At 34.3% G+C, this 17,079-nt stretch overlaps 1 protein-coding gene across 3 annotated transcripts in view; it reads right to left on the minus strand.

Annotated features, from left to right (window-relative positions):
* The window catches only part of LOC148945476 (cardioacceleratory peptide receptor-like), a 593,562-nt gene extending 582,675 nt beyond the window's left edge, over positions 1-10,887 (minus strand). For 2 of the 3 annotated variants that reach the window (XM_089098593.1, XM_089098595.1), the window contains exon 1: positions 10,770-10,887. The gene's annotated coding sequence lies outside the window, so the exon portion shown is untranslated. The remainder of the gene's footprint in view (positions 1-10,769) is intronic. The other variant, XM_089098594.1, reaches the window with a different exon arrangement.
* Positions 10,888-17,079: the final 6,192 nt, after the last annotated feature.

Genomic DNA, 17,079 nt, shown 5'->3' on the forward strand with positions numbered 1-17,079 from the left:
ATTACTTGCGACTTAAGCGTCTTACAGCTTGGAGGCAGTTCTGAGCCTTCTTTCAAGCATCCGAAGATATTTTTGAGGAGGTGAGAGGGTGTCATAAAAACAAAACTAGCATAGTTTCAGGTCAAAATTTTTAACTTTTTCTGGTGGATCCTTCAGATTCACTTCCGAATGAATCCCCTTAGACCTCTGTTCAAAGTATTATTACATTTTCTATTTCCCCACGTTGAAAGGAAGAATATTATAGACTGTTTTTTCTGATAATTTAGGAGGCACTAATGAGGAACACGGTGAAAGATTTCACCAGAGTATTATAAGTTTGAAGGACCCTTCCGAAGTGTTGAGGGACTAGTCGGTTTAATTGAAGACTTTTTTCTGTTTTTTGTATGTTATGAATAATAGCTAGGTAAGATTATATATTAAGCGTTATAACGCTTAAGGGCATGAAATTCATACGAAATGATCTCCGAAAACCTTGGCACCAAAACTACTGTTGGTCTGTGTTGTTACCAAAAATTTTAAGTAGCTAATGGCAGAAGAATAAAAAAAACAATAGAGCATTAAACGCTGGCTCAAACTAAAGTCAGGTCATCCCAGAACGGGGCGGAGGGAGAGGTAACAAGGAAGGATTTAAAGAATAGTGGTACTTCGTGGGAGGGGATAAGGTGGGAAGCATTGAATAGATTCGGATGGAGGAGTAGTTAGCGCAAATTTGTTGGCCTCAGACGACCTGGTGCTGTAGTGAAAATTTAGTAGTACTAGTAGTAATAGTAGCATATTTATAACAAATAATAGAAACCAACTATTTTTTTTCCATATTCAACAATTTCCTTAGCTCTTCAAGTAGTTCAGAGCAGCGCTTTAGCCTCGCTATTTTACAGTGAGCATGACATAGCCTATGGCATAGCATAAACTTTTTTTTATGTTTTGAGCTAGATAGATTGTTGATCCTTCGAACAAAATTGCTGATCCTTCTCAACTATATCGATATACCAAGATATCAACAGATATGAGCATCGTCATTTATGATGATGGTGTGAAAAATGTTTGATATAAAAGATTTTGTCTCTGGCAAGGCGGCCGTGGGCTGCGATGTATTGTTACTACTGGCAGTAGTATAGCCTGAAACGTATATTTTGGGGTTTAGTTGAGTCACTAAACAGTGGATTTTAGGCTTAAATCCCTCCATATTTTTTTAAACCTTATGTTTAAGTATATTCTCTAATTCAACTGTGGTTGACACACAAGTTTATGGTGGTAAAACAGCGTAGTATATTTTAAAATTGGCAAAAATTCGAATCAAAGAAACCCTATCCAAAGATACGCTTCTCCAAAGTTGATTTTCATCCGCTCGTTACATTTCCGAAGGGTATTTACTGAACTGGAAGAAAACCAATTATGATTTACTGTTTTATTCTTGTGCATTTCCGCCACTGTGGCTAGAGCCTCGGCAGTTTCTATTATATGTTAGTCTCGGGACAGTTCTGAAGATCTGCCTCAAAGGAGGGAGATGCAAAAGGTACTTTTGAAATCTAAGAAAAATACATAATGAATTGTTCTGCCGTCCACACTTGACTAAAATATTCCAGGAAAGGGCTATATCTTGATTATGAAGAAGGGCAAGTCAAAATCTGGCCCAAAGACTGGCAAATATTTTGGTAAATTTTCGGCAGTTCATATTATGGACTTACGAATAAAGTGAACATATTACTCGATGCCTTTTTTTATGCTCTTTACGAATATTATAATCATTTTTTTCGGAAATGAATTTTACCCCTACCCCTATATATACCAATTCAGGGTATATATTTGCACATTAGGGGGGGGGGTGGGGTAAAGTTTAAACTTACATTTTCATTTACATCAGAAATAAACTTTACCCCCACCCCCCTAATGTGCAAATATATACCCTGAATTGGTAGGCTATATATAGGGGTGGGGGTAACATTCATTTTCGACAAAAATGATTATTATGTTCGCAAAGAGCATAAAAAAAGACATAGAGTAGTATGTTTACCAAGGCCGTATCCCGGGGGGGTTACCCGGTATAAGCCCCCCCCCCCCCGAAATTTTTAACCGAGTCGAAAATAAGTCGAAAATTAGTAAAACCTAGGTAAAAATCAGTAAAATTAGTCGAAAACTGAGTCAAAAACTAGTAACCCCCCCCCCCCCCCCAAAAAAAAATCCTGGATCCGCCCTTGATGTTTACTTTATTCGTAAGTCAATAATATGAACTGCCGAATATTTACCAATATTTTTTTTTTGTGTAGCATACGCCAATGTGAAGCACCATTATTAAGCTTCATGGTGTATTTCAATAGATTTTATCTCATTCAAATTTTTGAACCACATCTACATAAAACGAACTGGTTTTTCAAATGAAAGTTATTTGAAATGAAACCCGAGTAGATCGACATTAAATTGAAGAGCAAAGCTGAAATTTGAAACGAACAAAATTTAATTATATACCATCCTCCTTATTCCACACCTCTTTACGCTAATTAAATAAAAAAAAAAACAAGTTTTTTTTAACTGAAAGTAAGGAACGACGTTAAAAATTAAAACTTACATAAATTATTCCGTATATGAAAGGGGCTGTCCCCTCCTCAACGCCTCGCTCTTTACACTAAAGTTTTTCATTGTTTAAACAAAATAGAGTTGTGAGAATCAAACTTGAGCGTAAAGAGTGAGGTGTTGAGGAGGGGACAGCCCCTTTCATATACGGAATAATTTCTGTTCGTTTTAAGTTTTAACGTCGTTCCTTACTTTCAGTTAAAAAAACTTTTTTTTTATTTAATTTTTGAACGTTTTTGAATTAATACCTTGCTTGATATTGCCCCTAGTCAATACCTTGCTCTTTAAGCTAAAGTTCGAATTTTGTTCCAATTCTTTAAAAATGACCCCTTAATCACAAATGCCGTTAATTAGAATAAATAGCTCTTATGAAAGTACAAAATAATCTTTGGCTTAAAGAGCAAGGTGTTGACTAGGGGATGAACCCAATCATGTACATAATGTTTTCTGTCGTTTCAAGTTTTGATGTTGCTCCTTACTTTCAGTTAAAAAACTTGTTATTTTTATATACAATTTCTGATCTTTTTTCAAATAATGCTGGGAAATCCGGCGCCCCCTTCATAGCAATGTCCCTTCCCCCGTGAAAACTTCCTTCATGGAAAGATCCTCCCACATAACCCCCGACCCACTCCCCCCCACGACCAGAAAAAATCCCCGCTGAAAACGTCTGTATACTTCCCAATAACCAATACTATATGTTAACATTGCGTAAAGTTCATAACTTTCAGCCCTCTTCCCAGGGACTTTGGGGGATTAAGTCATCCTAAAAGACATAGTTATCATATTTTCGACCATGCTGAACAAAATGGCAATCTCAAAATTTTTATCGGGTGACTGTTGGAAAAAAATGAGCGTGGGATGGGGCCTAGTTGCCCTCCATTTTTTTTTTCACTTAAAAAGGGCACTAGAACTTTTAATTTCCGTTCGAATGAGCCCTCCCACGATATTCTAGGACTACTGGGTCGATACGATCACCCCTGGGAAAAAAAAACAAAAAAACAAACATACAAACAAACAAACAAATAAACACGCATCCGTGATCTTTCTTCTGGCAAAAAAAATGCAAATTTCCACATTTTTGTAGATAGGAGCTGGAAACCTCCGCAGTAGGGTTCTCTGCTACGCTGAATAAGATGGTGTGATTTTCATTAGGGTTCTATAACTTTTAGGGGGTCTTTTCCCCTTTTTTGAAAATCAGCCAAATTTATCAGGGGCGTAACTTTTGATAGGTAGAACTAAACTTGATGAAACTTATATATTTGAAATCAGCATTAAAATTTGATTCTTTTGATGTGTCTATTGGTATCAAAATTCCGTTTTCTACAGTTTCGGTTACCATTGAGCCGGGTCGCTCCTTACTTACAGTTCGTTACCACGAACTGTTTGATAAAAAAAAACACATCAATACTTATCAACTGGCTATACTGTTTTTTTTTTGTATTATGGTATGCCTTAAGTAAAGAGACATTGGAACTCTAGCGTAAAGAGTGGGGTATTGAACAATGAAAAGGGTAGCATCCCCTCCATACATGGGTTGATATCTGCTCGTTTTAGGTTTTAGATTTCACTGCCGAATTTTAAGTGAAAAACTTAATTTTCGTTTCTGCCCGTTTTCACTGCGGAATTTCAAGTGAAAAACTTAATTTTCATTTCTGACAGTTTTTATTCCCCATAGTAAGAAGCAGAGCCGTACGCCGGGGGAGCCCCCTCCCCCCCCCGGAATCTTAAATTTTCTTTAATTTCTTGGCACTTCTTATTTCAGATTATCAAATGAAATTAGTTTTTTTATTATTTTCCTCTTTATCCTTCCAAACAAAAAAGATCTCCCCCCGAAAAAAATCTATGTAGGCTACGTACCCGAGAAGGACAACATAGACTATACAATGAGCAGAAGGAAACACACCATCAAATGGGAGTATGTCTTTAGTAAATAATTTGTGGGGGGAACTAAAAACTAGCAGATATTTCGATGACTTAAACCAAATGGCTATTTCATAATTTTGAGTTTATGACATCTCGCCTTAATTTGGATCACATTTGTCCTAGAGCGACACAAAGCGACAGAAAAGGCGTTTACTGGGGTAAGCGACAGAAAAGGCCTTTGCATTCTTACTACTTAAGAGAAGGACCGTAGAATTGAAAAAGAATTATTTTGAATTAGCCTTATATATCATTTCTCTGACCAATGCTTGGATACAATCATCTAAAAGAAAAAGTATACCTTTAAAACTTTCCAAGTAAAAAAAAGTGAACGTTCTGGTTATAATTTTCAGATTTTTCAAGGGACTCTTTGGGTAATCTTGATATTTTGGTTATGCCATCTCCCCCTTCTCCTTTCTTTCAGGAAAAAATAGGGATTTAATCGTCCATTACAACTCAAAACATTTTCACAATAACTATCATACTCTGAACACCCAATTTTAACGCGCACTCCAAATATATTCCCCTGAATAGATGGGGTTTGTGAGTTAAATCCCTACCTTTCACCTCATTATTCAGTGGGAGGAACTCTGCTAAGCGTTCGGAAACCCTTTGTCTCAAAATATACTTTTTCCATCGATACCCTTTTTCCACCCTCTTTTCCAGAGAATGATCCTTACCCGCTCCTCTATTGTACAGTTGTAAGCTATTGTACAGTTGTATAATACTACACATATATAAATGAAGTCTCAAATCAAGTTCTTTTGATTCAAATTATTAAATGAAACTTTCAAATGAAACTTTCAAGTTATTGTTTGTAATAATACTTCATTTTATATGGGTAATAGGCTAAATATATTTAAATATCTAAGGATATATATTTATATTTACATACAAGGATGTAATACTTAAGGATGTAATACTTAAGGATTTAATACTTAATAAGGATGTAATACTTAAGGATTTATATATAAGGATGAATATATTTAAGGATGAAATACACCGTCCTGCTACCGTATGCCTCTGGAAACTACCTTTGTACCTATGACTCTTGATAGTTTCAACCACTGTATATATAATTAGTTGTTTATTATATATACAGTGGTTTCAACTTAATTAACTATCTTTAAATTCTTACTCCATAGCATTTTTCCCCTAATGGGGCCAAAACGTATGTTTAGGCGTGAGAGAGTACCTCGATACGATATTTTTTTTTGTTTAAAAACAGCTATATTCCTTGAAATGAAGGAAGTGCAGGGGCAACATCCTCCTCCCTTCCACAAAACCTCCATACCGATAGGGAGGAACTCTGACAAAAATTGGGAAACCTGGACCTTAAAATGTGCTTCTAGAGGCTTCCAACACCCTCTTTTTCAGAGAACTTCCTCCTTAATTAATCCCTTTCTCCTTAAAATCTAGTGCGCAAATAAATAGTGTACAGAAATGAATAAAGCCTCAGATTTATTAAATTCCTGGGGGGGGGGGGGCGAAATGTATCTAGGCAGAAGAGGGCTTTTCTACCTGAAAAGATAATTTTTTGTTTAAAAACAACATTCACAAGCAAAGAATACCAAAATGGCGCATTGTCAATTGTTAACACTTTTAAAAACTTAAAAGTGACAATCAAAACTGTCAGTAAACTAAAATTAATACCGAAAAGTTCAAATAAAAAAAGAAAATTATTAACTAAAAAGCCATTTCAATGAAAACATTTTTACAACGTTAAAAAATTAACCAAAAACAGGAAAACATTTGGATTTTAAGGGGCTAAAATAATTTAACCAGGATTTAAACGTTAATTAAATAATAATCTAAACAACATTTTATTGTTCTTTTATTGTTTTCAATGAAAATATCAAAAAACACATTTTTCAATGAAAGTAATACCTAAAAAAAGGGTACAAAACGGGGACTAAAAAACGGGGACAAAAAAGGGGGGCTAAAAAACATAGGGGGAATTGCCCCCCTAATTGACAATCCTGATCATTCCTGGGGAAACAAACAATAGCTAGGCATCCTAAACCACCCTCTTCAAGAAAAATAAGAAATCTCCTTTTTATGTTGATAGAGGGCTGAAATATCTGTTCCCAGGGGTCCTTAGACATCTACAATTTTACTGCGTAACATTCATCAACATTCCATTACTTTTCGTGATTGCATTTCCTTCTCTTTCTCTAATGATACGAATTTTCTTATGCTTATAACTTTTGATTAGTAACTTTAATCTAATAAATTTTACATATTTGGAATCCAAATAATAAGTGCTTTATTGAAAGCAGTGTTTTTCTTGTCCTCAAAACCGATTTTTGTTACTTTAGACAAGCTTCAATGTCAATGGTGAATCCAGGGGGAGGGGACGTGCCCTCCCTAGCGTAGTCTAAAGTAGTGTAATTTACTTAATTATCTCAAATTTGCGTTAATTAAACTTGCTCCTAACGCAAGTTTATCGGATCAACCTATTTTGCCCCCCCCCCCTAAAAAAATTTTTTGGATCAACCTATTTTGCCCCCTCCCCCCCAAAAAATCCTGGATCCACCCTTGGTCACTTTTTACTTATTTTTCATTTCCATGAATGGTTTAATATTGTTCAATTAAAATGCTAAACCTTTTTTTATGTTTAAGATCATTTAAAAGTCGAATAGACCCTTTTCTTTATGGATGCGATGATACTAGGTATCTAAATATCTATCTAAATATCTAAATATCTATCTTTTCAATATTACTTACTGCAGAGTAGTTTTTTTGGACAAGATATTGTCCAGATGCAAAATCAATTAACTGAATTTTTTAGATTTGTATACATTTAACACAAAATTACTTGATCAACTTGCATTTTTTAACTATAAGGATATTTTAAAAATATAGACTAGTCAGAAGAAACTCAACATGACATTTTAGGTATATAATCCTAAATCATTTCTTAGAAGTCCATCTCGGTACTGAATTTATTTCAATAAATTCTTCATATTTATTACACATAGGCGAAGTCCAAAATTCTGAACATTTTCCTCCCACAAAGATAAAAATAGGTAAAATTGCAGCTCCGTTGTTTTGGATCTCGTGATACGTCGTGTCTTCTTTCTTAACCAGTTTTCTCATATGCTCAACTCAAGGAAAACCAGTTTGGCCTGAAAGTTCATTATAAGCCAAACAAGACCTTGGAACACAAACTTCGATAATATAGATAACAAAAAAAATACCCTAAATGTTAATTTCTCTCTTCTCACAACAAAATCGACAACAAAAAATCAGAAACTTAAATTGATGTCCCTTTGTTTACCACTTCATTAACATATTTACAAGCCTTAAAAATTGTCCCTTTTAATTCGTCAACAGGATTCCCGTGAACTCAAGAGTATCACCCTAAAAACATTGCGGTACTTACGTGTTATCCCGACCACACTCCAGAAGTTTGATCTGTTTGAACTGTCTAAAACTGATTTTTCTGTGTGCACTCTAAGATATTCAGCTTAGCCTGAGTGAGATGAACTACTATATATTTTAATTAGATATTCAATAAATAGAGTTGGTTAAGTTAGCTAAGATTAGGTATCTAAAATAATGTGTTCTGGGCGGCCCGCTTTCCATAATTCTCTGTTGTAGTTTCCATAACTCTGTTACTGAAATATTATATTTTCATCATATTTAGTATATTCCATTTTGATTAATCTTACTTAAGTTCTTGAGTGTGGTCGGGATAACACGTAAGTACCAAATTGCTTCTTAAATGTGAAAGCTGCTGGTACACTGCTAAAAAGTGGACCCCATCCTCCATGGCTCCATTTCTGAATTAAGTAATTTTTCCGATTAACTCACTAATGAGACAGCTTAGAAATAAGCATACCTTTACAATCATAATTTTATTTTGAATCTTAACATTACATTCATTTGCGTCGGAAACGAGCTTTACCCCTAACCTCCCTAATGATCAAATATATACCCTGAGTTGTATATGTGTACTGAATTCTCCGTAAGTCACTCTTTTCTTGAAATTGATCTTACAGTTTGTCAAAATAATGCAAAATTCTTTGCATATATAGGCTACAATTCAAGGGATATATTTGCACATTAGGGGAGTAGGCAAAGTTCATTTCCGACGCAAATTTATGTTATATTTGGATTCAGGACGAAATTCCGATTCTAAAGGTATGTCTATTTCTTAGCTACGTCATTAGTAAATTAATTGGAAAATTTTACCCTAAATTATATCTGGGACGGTAAATTTTTACCAAATCATATTATTGACTTACGAATAGAGTTAATATACCACCTGATGCCTTTTTTATGCTCTTTCCAAATATAATAATCATTTTTGTCGGGAATAAATTTTACCCCTACCCCTATATACCAATCTAGGGTATATATTTACACATTTGGGGGGTGGGGGTAAAGTTTAAACTTACCTCCCATTTACATTAGAAATAAAATTTGCCCCACCCCCTAATGTGCAAATATATACCCTAAATTGGTATATAGGGGTGGGGGTAAAATTCATTTCCGACAAAAATGATTATTATATTTGGAAAGAGCATAAAAAAAGACATCGGGTGGTATATTCACTTTATTTGTAAGTTAATAATATGATTTTGTAAATATTTACCTCTAGGACTATAGTAATCCCCGTACTAAAATCAGTGATTTATCTTTTACCTAAATTAAATAAAAAAAACAAGTTTTTTTAACTGAAAGTAAGGAACGACGTTAAAACTTAAAACGAACAGAAATTATTCCGTATATGAAGGGGGCTGTCCCCTCCTCAACGCCTCGCTCTTTACGCTAAAGTTTTTTTATTGTTTAAAAAAATAGAGTTGTGAGAAAGTCAAACTTTAGTGTAAAGAGCGAGGCGTTGAGGAGGGGACAGCCCCCTTCATATACGGACTAATTTCTGTTCGTTCTAAGTTTCAACGTCGTTCCTTACTTTCAGTTAAAAAAACTTGTTTTTTTTATTTAATTTTTGAACGTTTTTGAATTAATGCAGGTTTTGATTTTGGCTCACCGTACATGAATAATTAAAACAAAATTTGCATATTATATTTGGTTAAATGGCTTTCTCGAAACTTGTTTAATTTTATTTACGAACGTTTTTATTAGTAATAAATATACGTAACTTAGAATTAACTTACGTAACGAACTTCTATATTCATAAATTTTTAACACGTATATTAGGGGGTTCGCCCCCTAGTCAATACCCTGCTCTTTAAACTATAGTTCGAATTTTTTTTCCAGTTCTTTAAAAATAACCTCTTAATCACAATCAGTTGATCAGTTGAAAAACTTGTTTTTTTATTTAATTCCTGATCTTTTTCTTTAAAAATGCTGGGAAATTCGGCGCCCCCTTCATAGCAATGGCCCTTCCCCCAGAAAATCTTCCTTCATGGAAAGATCCTTCCATATAGCCCCCGACCCTCTCCTTCCCCCCCCTACCAGAAAAAATCTCCACTGAAAAAGTCTGTATGCTTACCAATAACCAATAAGATATGTTAACATTTAGTAAAGTTAATAAAATTAAGACCTCCCCCTGGGGACGTTGGGGGATCAAGTCATCCTAAAAGACATTTTTATCATATTTTCGACCATGCTGAACAAAATGGCTATCTCAAAATTTTGATCGGGTGACTTTGGGAAAAAAATGAGCGTGGGAGGGGGCCTAGTTGCCCTCCATTTTTTTTGGTCACTTAAAAAGGGCACTAGAACTTTTAATTTCCCTTCCAATTAGCCCTCCCACGATATTCTATGACCACTGGGTCAATACTATCACCCCTGGGAAAAAAAAAAAAAAAACAAACAAACAAACAAACAAACAAACAAATAAACACGCATCCGTGATCTTTCTTCTGGCAAAAAATGGAAAATTCCACATTTTTGTAGATAGGAGCTTGAATACTCTACAGTAGGGTTCTCTGATACGCTGAATATGATGGTGTGATTTTAATTAAGGTTATATAATTTTTAGGGGGTCTTTCCCCCTTTTTTCGAAAATCAGCCAAATTTTCTCAGGCGCGTAACTTTTGATGGGTAAGATTAAACTTAATGAAACTTATATATTTGAAATCAGAATTAAAATCTGATTCTTTTGATGTATCTATTGGTATCAAAATCCCGTTTTTTAGAGTTTCGGTTACCATTGAGCCGGGTCGCTCCTTACTTACAGTTCGTTACCACGAACTGTTTGATAAATGGTCGGAGAAAAATTAATCATCAAAGAAACGATCGTGAGAATTTGACATTATTCTATATACGAGATGACCGAAGTAACCATTCTTTATTAAAAAACTTACAAATTTTCTAGGTATCCTAATTCCAACTACTCATAGTCTATTCTCCTTAGCTCCACAAGTTGATTGCTTAACGTCTCTAGCCGAACTGACTCGATCTATTAGAGCAAGGTCGTTTATTAAGAAAAAAGCGAAGCGGTATCTAACTTATGATTGGTTAGTCATGTTGGATGCTGCACACAACCGTTAACGGCAAAGCGTAATAAATTTACATAAAAGTTCATTATGGTTACTATTGCTAGTACAGTTTGAAAGTGAAGATTTATTGGACAGATTTGGGAGCGTCTATCTTGTCCATATTCTTGATTTAATGGCAGCCATTTTAGGTTAGGATTACAACTAGTAGAAGCAATTAATAGCATATATTGATAATACCAATGTAAGTAATTATTAAAGGAAAAGTAATTTCATTAAATTCACTTTTACTTGTATTAGTCCTAAAATTAAGGAGGAAACTTCATTTTAAGGAAACTTCATTAATGGAGGAAACTTCAATTTGAGATAGTAGGGGATCAAGTGCATATGCAGGAACTTATTGTAAAATGGGATTTTTTGGAACTGAAAATTGGGCGAATAACTCGTATATAAAAATAAATAGAAATTATGGGTTACATGATTCAAATCTCGAGGTCCATACCCAAAGGTCCCTTTCCTCAGGGGTGGATCCAGGGGGGCCTAAGAAGGCCCCAAGATTTCTCTAGCGCCCTCATTCCTTGTTTTTTTTGTTTGTTTTTTTTACTTTTTTTGAATAAATTTGTCAATTTGGTCGATTATTGGCACCTTTGTCACATTCCCCTCCCCAAGATTTTGCATACTAGTGCCCTTGTCACATTGGGCCTCCCCCCAAGATTTTGCTCTAGATCCGCCCCTGCATTTCCTTGTGTACGTGACAACAAGAACTGGTTGAAGCTGGATCAGTTTAGAAGCTGGACAGGGACTGGTTTTATGTCCTTCTGAAAGAAGGTTCGAAACTTAGTGTAGCAAATTCTTTTGCTTGGGGTGGGGGTTAGTGGTGTGACACTGCAAGATCAGCCACCGTGAGTCTGGGGAGCTTCTGGTTATATAAATTCCCAGCTAATATATCAATTCCAGATACCAGGTAAGGCGGGAAAGCGCTCGGTCCTGTAGCAAAATCAAAGTTAAGAGGAGGAATTGCAACTACAACCACTGCTTTTACTACTTTTAATGCAGCTGCCATGACTACTCCTACCGCTATTACACTGTTCAGTGCTACTCCCACATAAATATTCACACCACGACTCCTCCTACTATGATAACTTCCTGCACTATTACTCGACTATTGCTACCCAGGGCCGTATCCATTTTTTTTTCAGAGGGGGGTTCATAAAACTTAAAAAAACGCGTCAAATTTTTTTTTTATAATCTTTGTGTTGCGCTTTTACGAGTCAGAGTGTCAGACAAACATTTCAGGGCATGGGTTAGACCCCCATCCCTCCTCCCCCCGTGAATACAGCCTGCTGTTACCCCATTGAAACTATCAGATAAAAATAACCACTGTTATTCACAAATAATCACAAAACTTGTTAGCTATAGCATTACAACTTTCTATATACATAACATTTTGTCAATAGAAAAAGGAATGGAAGTTAAATATATATATATATATATATATATATATATATATATATATATATATATATATATATATATATATATATATATATATATATATATATATATATATATATATATATATAAAAAAAAAAATATATATATATATATATATATATATATATATATATATATATATATATATATATATATATATATATATATATATATATATATATATATATATATATATATATATATATATATATATATATATATATATATATATATATATATATATATATATATATATATATATATATATATATATATATATATATATAAAGAACTAAATGAGACAGCGAATTTAGAAATAAAAACGAGCAAAACTAACTTATGTCTGAAGTCAACTTGAAACAAATAAAAATTATCATAAATGGAGAAATGAAGCTAATACAGATAAAAAAAAATACAATAAAGAATGAAGCCACACACTTAAAACAGTCCACAATTACAATAAGCAAGTGTAGTATGGTGTTATCACCACTCTCAAAGCCCCCTAAACGCCACGTTTATGCCCCCAGCCCCATTGTACTTCCTGGCTAAGGGCCACGAAATGGAGAAACGGAGATTAGCACCGTCAAAAAGGATTGTAAAGTCCAATATATTCCATTATTTATTCTTTGTCTTTTATTTATGTCCACGGTTCAGTGTGGCAACAGTAACGAAAATGTGGTGCTGCCGTAAAAACTTCAACAACCAAGTGGTTTTAGGTATGAACAGACCTTAGGTGGGTTCGGGGGAGGGGGTTCTATTTCAGTGTCCTCGGTACATTTATACGTTTTGGTAGCGACTACAACTGATTTATTGTCTAGTCCTGTTCTACCACTAGGTATTATAGGTAAATTTAAAAATATTCGTGACTAAGTACTTAAATATCAAAAACATTATTTGTGAAATAAAAAAAGTGACAGATCATTAAGAAAACCTCAGATATTGGCAGACTTTGACTAGAATATGTAATTTAATCGCAGTAAAATTTGCCATTAGTATTAACTAAATTTGCTATTAACAAGGTGTTATTCATTTTCTGCTCGAGACGTAAGGTCAAGACTGACTTTAGCTTTTAGCTAAGAAATACGTCATGGACATTTAAAATTTTGCCAATTCAAAGGACGAAGGAATTCTATAATAGACTTGTAGGCAGGTCTGTATGCAAGGGCACCACAGGGATAACTACTCTAAAAATCTTATAATACCTACAGCATTCTTTGAAGAATTCCTATTTTGCTTTTTAGGTGAAATCCCCTTTTTAGGATGTACTTTAGCAAGTGACAAACTACAATTTGTCACTACACTTTTCTTGTTGCCAATAGTCATCTTAAACTTCTAAAAAGACTAATTTTGTTATAAAATAATAAAAAAAAAGAATGTTATAAAAGAATGGCAATTTGTTCCAAAAATAAATTCAAACATAATTTTTGGAGTATTACCAGCCATTAGCAAATAACTGAAAAATCAAAAGGATTGTAGCGAAATACTTAATTAGGGACAGTAGCCCTTAGACAGAAAAAGCTCTATAAAAATAGCCCCCAAAGTGACCACATAAAAATAGCCCTAAGGTCACAATTTCCTCCCGATTCTGAAAATGTATGAATAACATATGCTGGGCATAACTTAAACTATAACGAGTTCAATCATTATCAAATTACATAAATGCTTAGTGCGGCCTTCCCCATTTATCCCAACTAACGATTTAGTTGCTGTTATGTCTAATCGCAAAATGATTACCAAATAAAGTAATTGCCAAAGAGCATATGCAAAGCTGTTCTCAAAGGAACGATCGGCAAAGTAATATAGATCAAGAGGATCAAAATATCGTTGAGCATACATTGCCATGCCAATCTTCCCAACGAGAAGTTAGGCCGTCCACTGCACAGGTACGTCGATTAACACAAATTTAAGGGGAGAGACAAAATGAAATTAGGGGGTTAATTTGGTTGCTTTTTAATATTTTTCAATGAAAATCCCTAAAAAGATATTTTTGAATTAAAATAGCAAAAAGAATAATTTTGAAATCTAGAGGGCCAAAAGAATCTAGGATGCAGTTGTCCCTCACCCCCAATTGACGCTCAGGGCCCTGCAAAAGATATTTGATAATTATTTCAGAAGTGTGATAACTTCGTATAAAACCTTTAGGGGTAACTGCAACGATTTTAATTGTTCGGAATCTGTAGATTTTCCTATCAGGAGCCTCAACTGTGATTGGGCATTTACCTATGGGTTTTCAGTTCCTCCTTACATCTTGAAAAACACTTTTTTTCGGGGTCTTTTCATTGAGAAATGACTCTGTTTTTGATATTCCAATTGAAAAACTGAAAAGACAATAGATTTTATTCTCCTAGATTTTAAAAAGTACATTTTGACCCTTCCTTTTCTTCGTTTGTTGTGAATTGACGCTACTACCCCCGAATCGCACTTTTCTAATCACTCGATGGTTTAAATCTGCCCAACCATGGTCAAAGATATTATCTGCAAAGGAAATTGTCATTTTCGTAGCCTACTCAATACAACTATTCATGATAGTATATAAGTTATATTTGATTCCCCTATTCTTCTTCTTTTTTGGTCACTTACAGAAAAAAAAAATGAAATTGGAGCTTTTCATATAAAATTTTTAAACTTATCTTGGAAACCTAAAAAAAATTATTATGCTCATAAGAAAAACTGCTTCTTCATAAAAGTAGTAAAGACCTGAAAGCGACAGATATTTTTCTAAGTATCTACTCGTGAAATTCACACATGAGACATACCGTTGAGCATGAGCGTCACATGTAACATACCACTTTTTGAACGGCCGCCACTGACTCATAATGCACACAACTTTCAAAGTGTAATGTAAATACTTCTTTTCTTTCTATAATTCCGCTTCTAAAATGGTCCTGTAATCAACTATGAAATATTTGCTACCCTATCTGCAGAAGGAATAAGTCAAATTTGAGATGAAAAAGTCAAACTATATTTGGTAACTACCCGGAACGCGATTCAATTATGATTTTTATCAATGGTAAAATACAAGGAATAAATAGATAATTAATCCCAAAAAGGCATTTGTGTATGAATTTGGTTGAAAAAACCTTTGTCAAAGCTAAGTAAAACAAGAGTTTGGCTTGAGTTACCAAGGACGTCAAAATAGAATACAATATTATTTTATAACTTTCTAATTGCAAACATTTTATTATTATATTATTATTTTATAGGGCTTATTATTATTTGCATTATTTTATAATTATTGTAATATAAATAGACAAAATAATAAATTCAGTCCTCTTAGGTCTGTTTATACCTGAAAACCTGCAATTTCATAAGATTTGCTTTCTGGCTGTTTCAAAATTATAATTTTGCAGGGTAGTATCATATTTTTGTCAGTATTGCCACATTTAACAATGAAAATCAACATGCAAAATTAGTTAGTTAAATAAAACTAGTTATCAACGCTTTTCGTCTACGGTATACAGTTCAAACGTTAACAGTATGTTGATTCACAGAGGCAACTAAACCTTCAAAGGAAAGCTACACCATCTTAAACTATTAGGTGGCATTAGGTTTGAGCTTATTTTTGCTCCGTCTTCAACCATGCTTCTTTTCTTCAAAATTTTGCGCCAGCTACAACCAAAAACTGTATTACCGCATATAGAAGCCTTTGTTTTAAGCTTATTTTTGCTCCGTTTTCAACCATGTTTCTTTTTTTTCAAAATTTGGTGCCTGCTAAAAACTAAAACTACAATACCACATATAGAGGTCTTGTTTTAAGCTCATTTTTGCTCAGTTTTCAACCATGTTTCTTTTTTTCAAAATTTGGCGCCCGCTGCAACCAAGAACTACATTACCGCATATAAATGTCTTTGTTCCTGGTGCGTCTATGAGATCTTTCGCCGATGATACAGCACTTGTTGTGGCAGCGAAGAGTCTTGAAGAATTGGTCCAGAAAGCAAACAGAGCTCTTCAAGGGTTGAGTGAATTTGTAGGCGAACTAGCATTTCGTATTAACGCGGCAAAGATTCTGTTTAATCGGACTGGTGTATCTCCAAATATTCCCAGTGAAATAAGAACAAATGGTTCTTTATTAAAGCAGGTTGAGGAAGTGCGGTATGGTACCTAGGACTCATTCTTGATCAGAATCTAAGCTGGAGAAGACACGCTGATGTGGTTGCGTGTAAGGTAGCGCTTGATCTTGGGATTTTACGACGTTTTCAACTTTTTTTACCTTCTCATATATAGTTCTTTTATATTACTCTTTGATTTCGCCGTATATAAATTATGACTGTATGATTTGGGCTAGTAATTTTACGTGCAATTTTAAACGAGTGCAGATTCAGCAAAATAAAGCAGCGAGGTTAATTGGTAAGTATGCTACAGGAGTTTTGATACAGATTTGACTTCTAGGAAACTTAGGATTTTGAATATTACTCAAATTGGAGGTTTTCAAATTGGTAATTTTGTATTTCAGAGTTTGAATGGTTTTGCGCCTGATGGTTTTAATATTTTTTTTCGTTTTAATCCATTTTATCACGAATATGCTACGAGAAATGCTGAAGACCTGGTAAGTGAGCCAAGGATTACGGTTCGTTCTAGCCATGTGGCAAAGCACACTGATCCGGTGGTGTAGAATACCTTTCCAAACTCAATTCGGAAAGCCGAAAGTGTGCCGCAATTTAAAACCAGTTAAAGAAGCATCTAC

This window comes from Artemia sp. Qi Xiang Cuo, chromosome 13, assembly GCF_049724085.1.
Source record: "Artemia sp. Qi Xiang Cuo chromosome 13, ASM4972408v1, whole genome shotgun sequence".
Lineage (NCBI taxonomy): Eukaryota > Metazoa > Arthropoda > Branchiopoda > Anostraca > Artemiidae > Artemia > Artemia sp. Qi Xiang Cuo.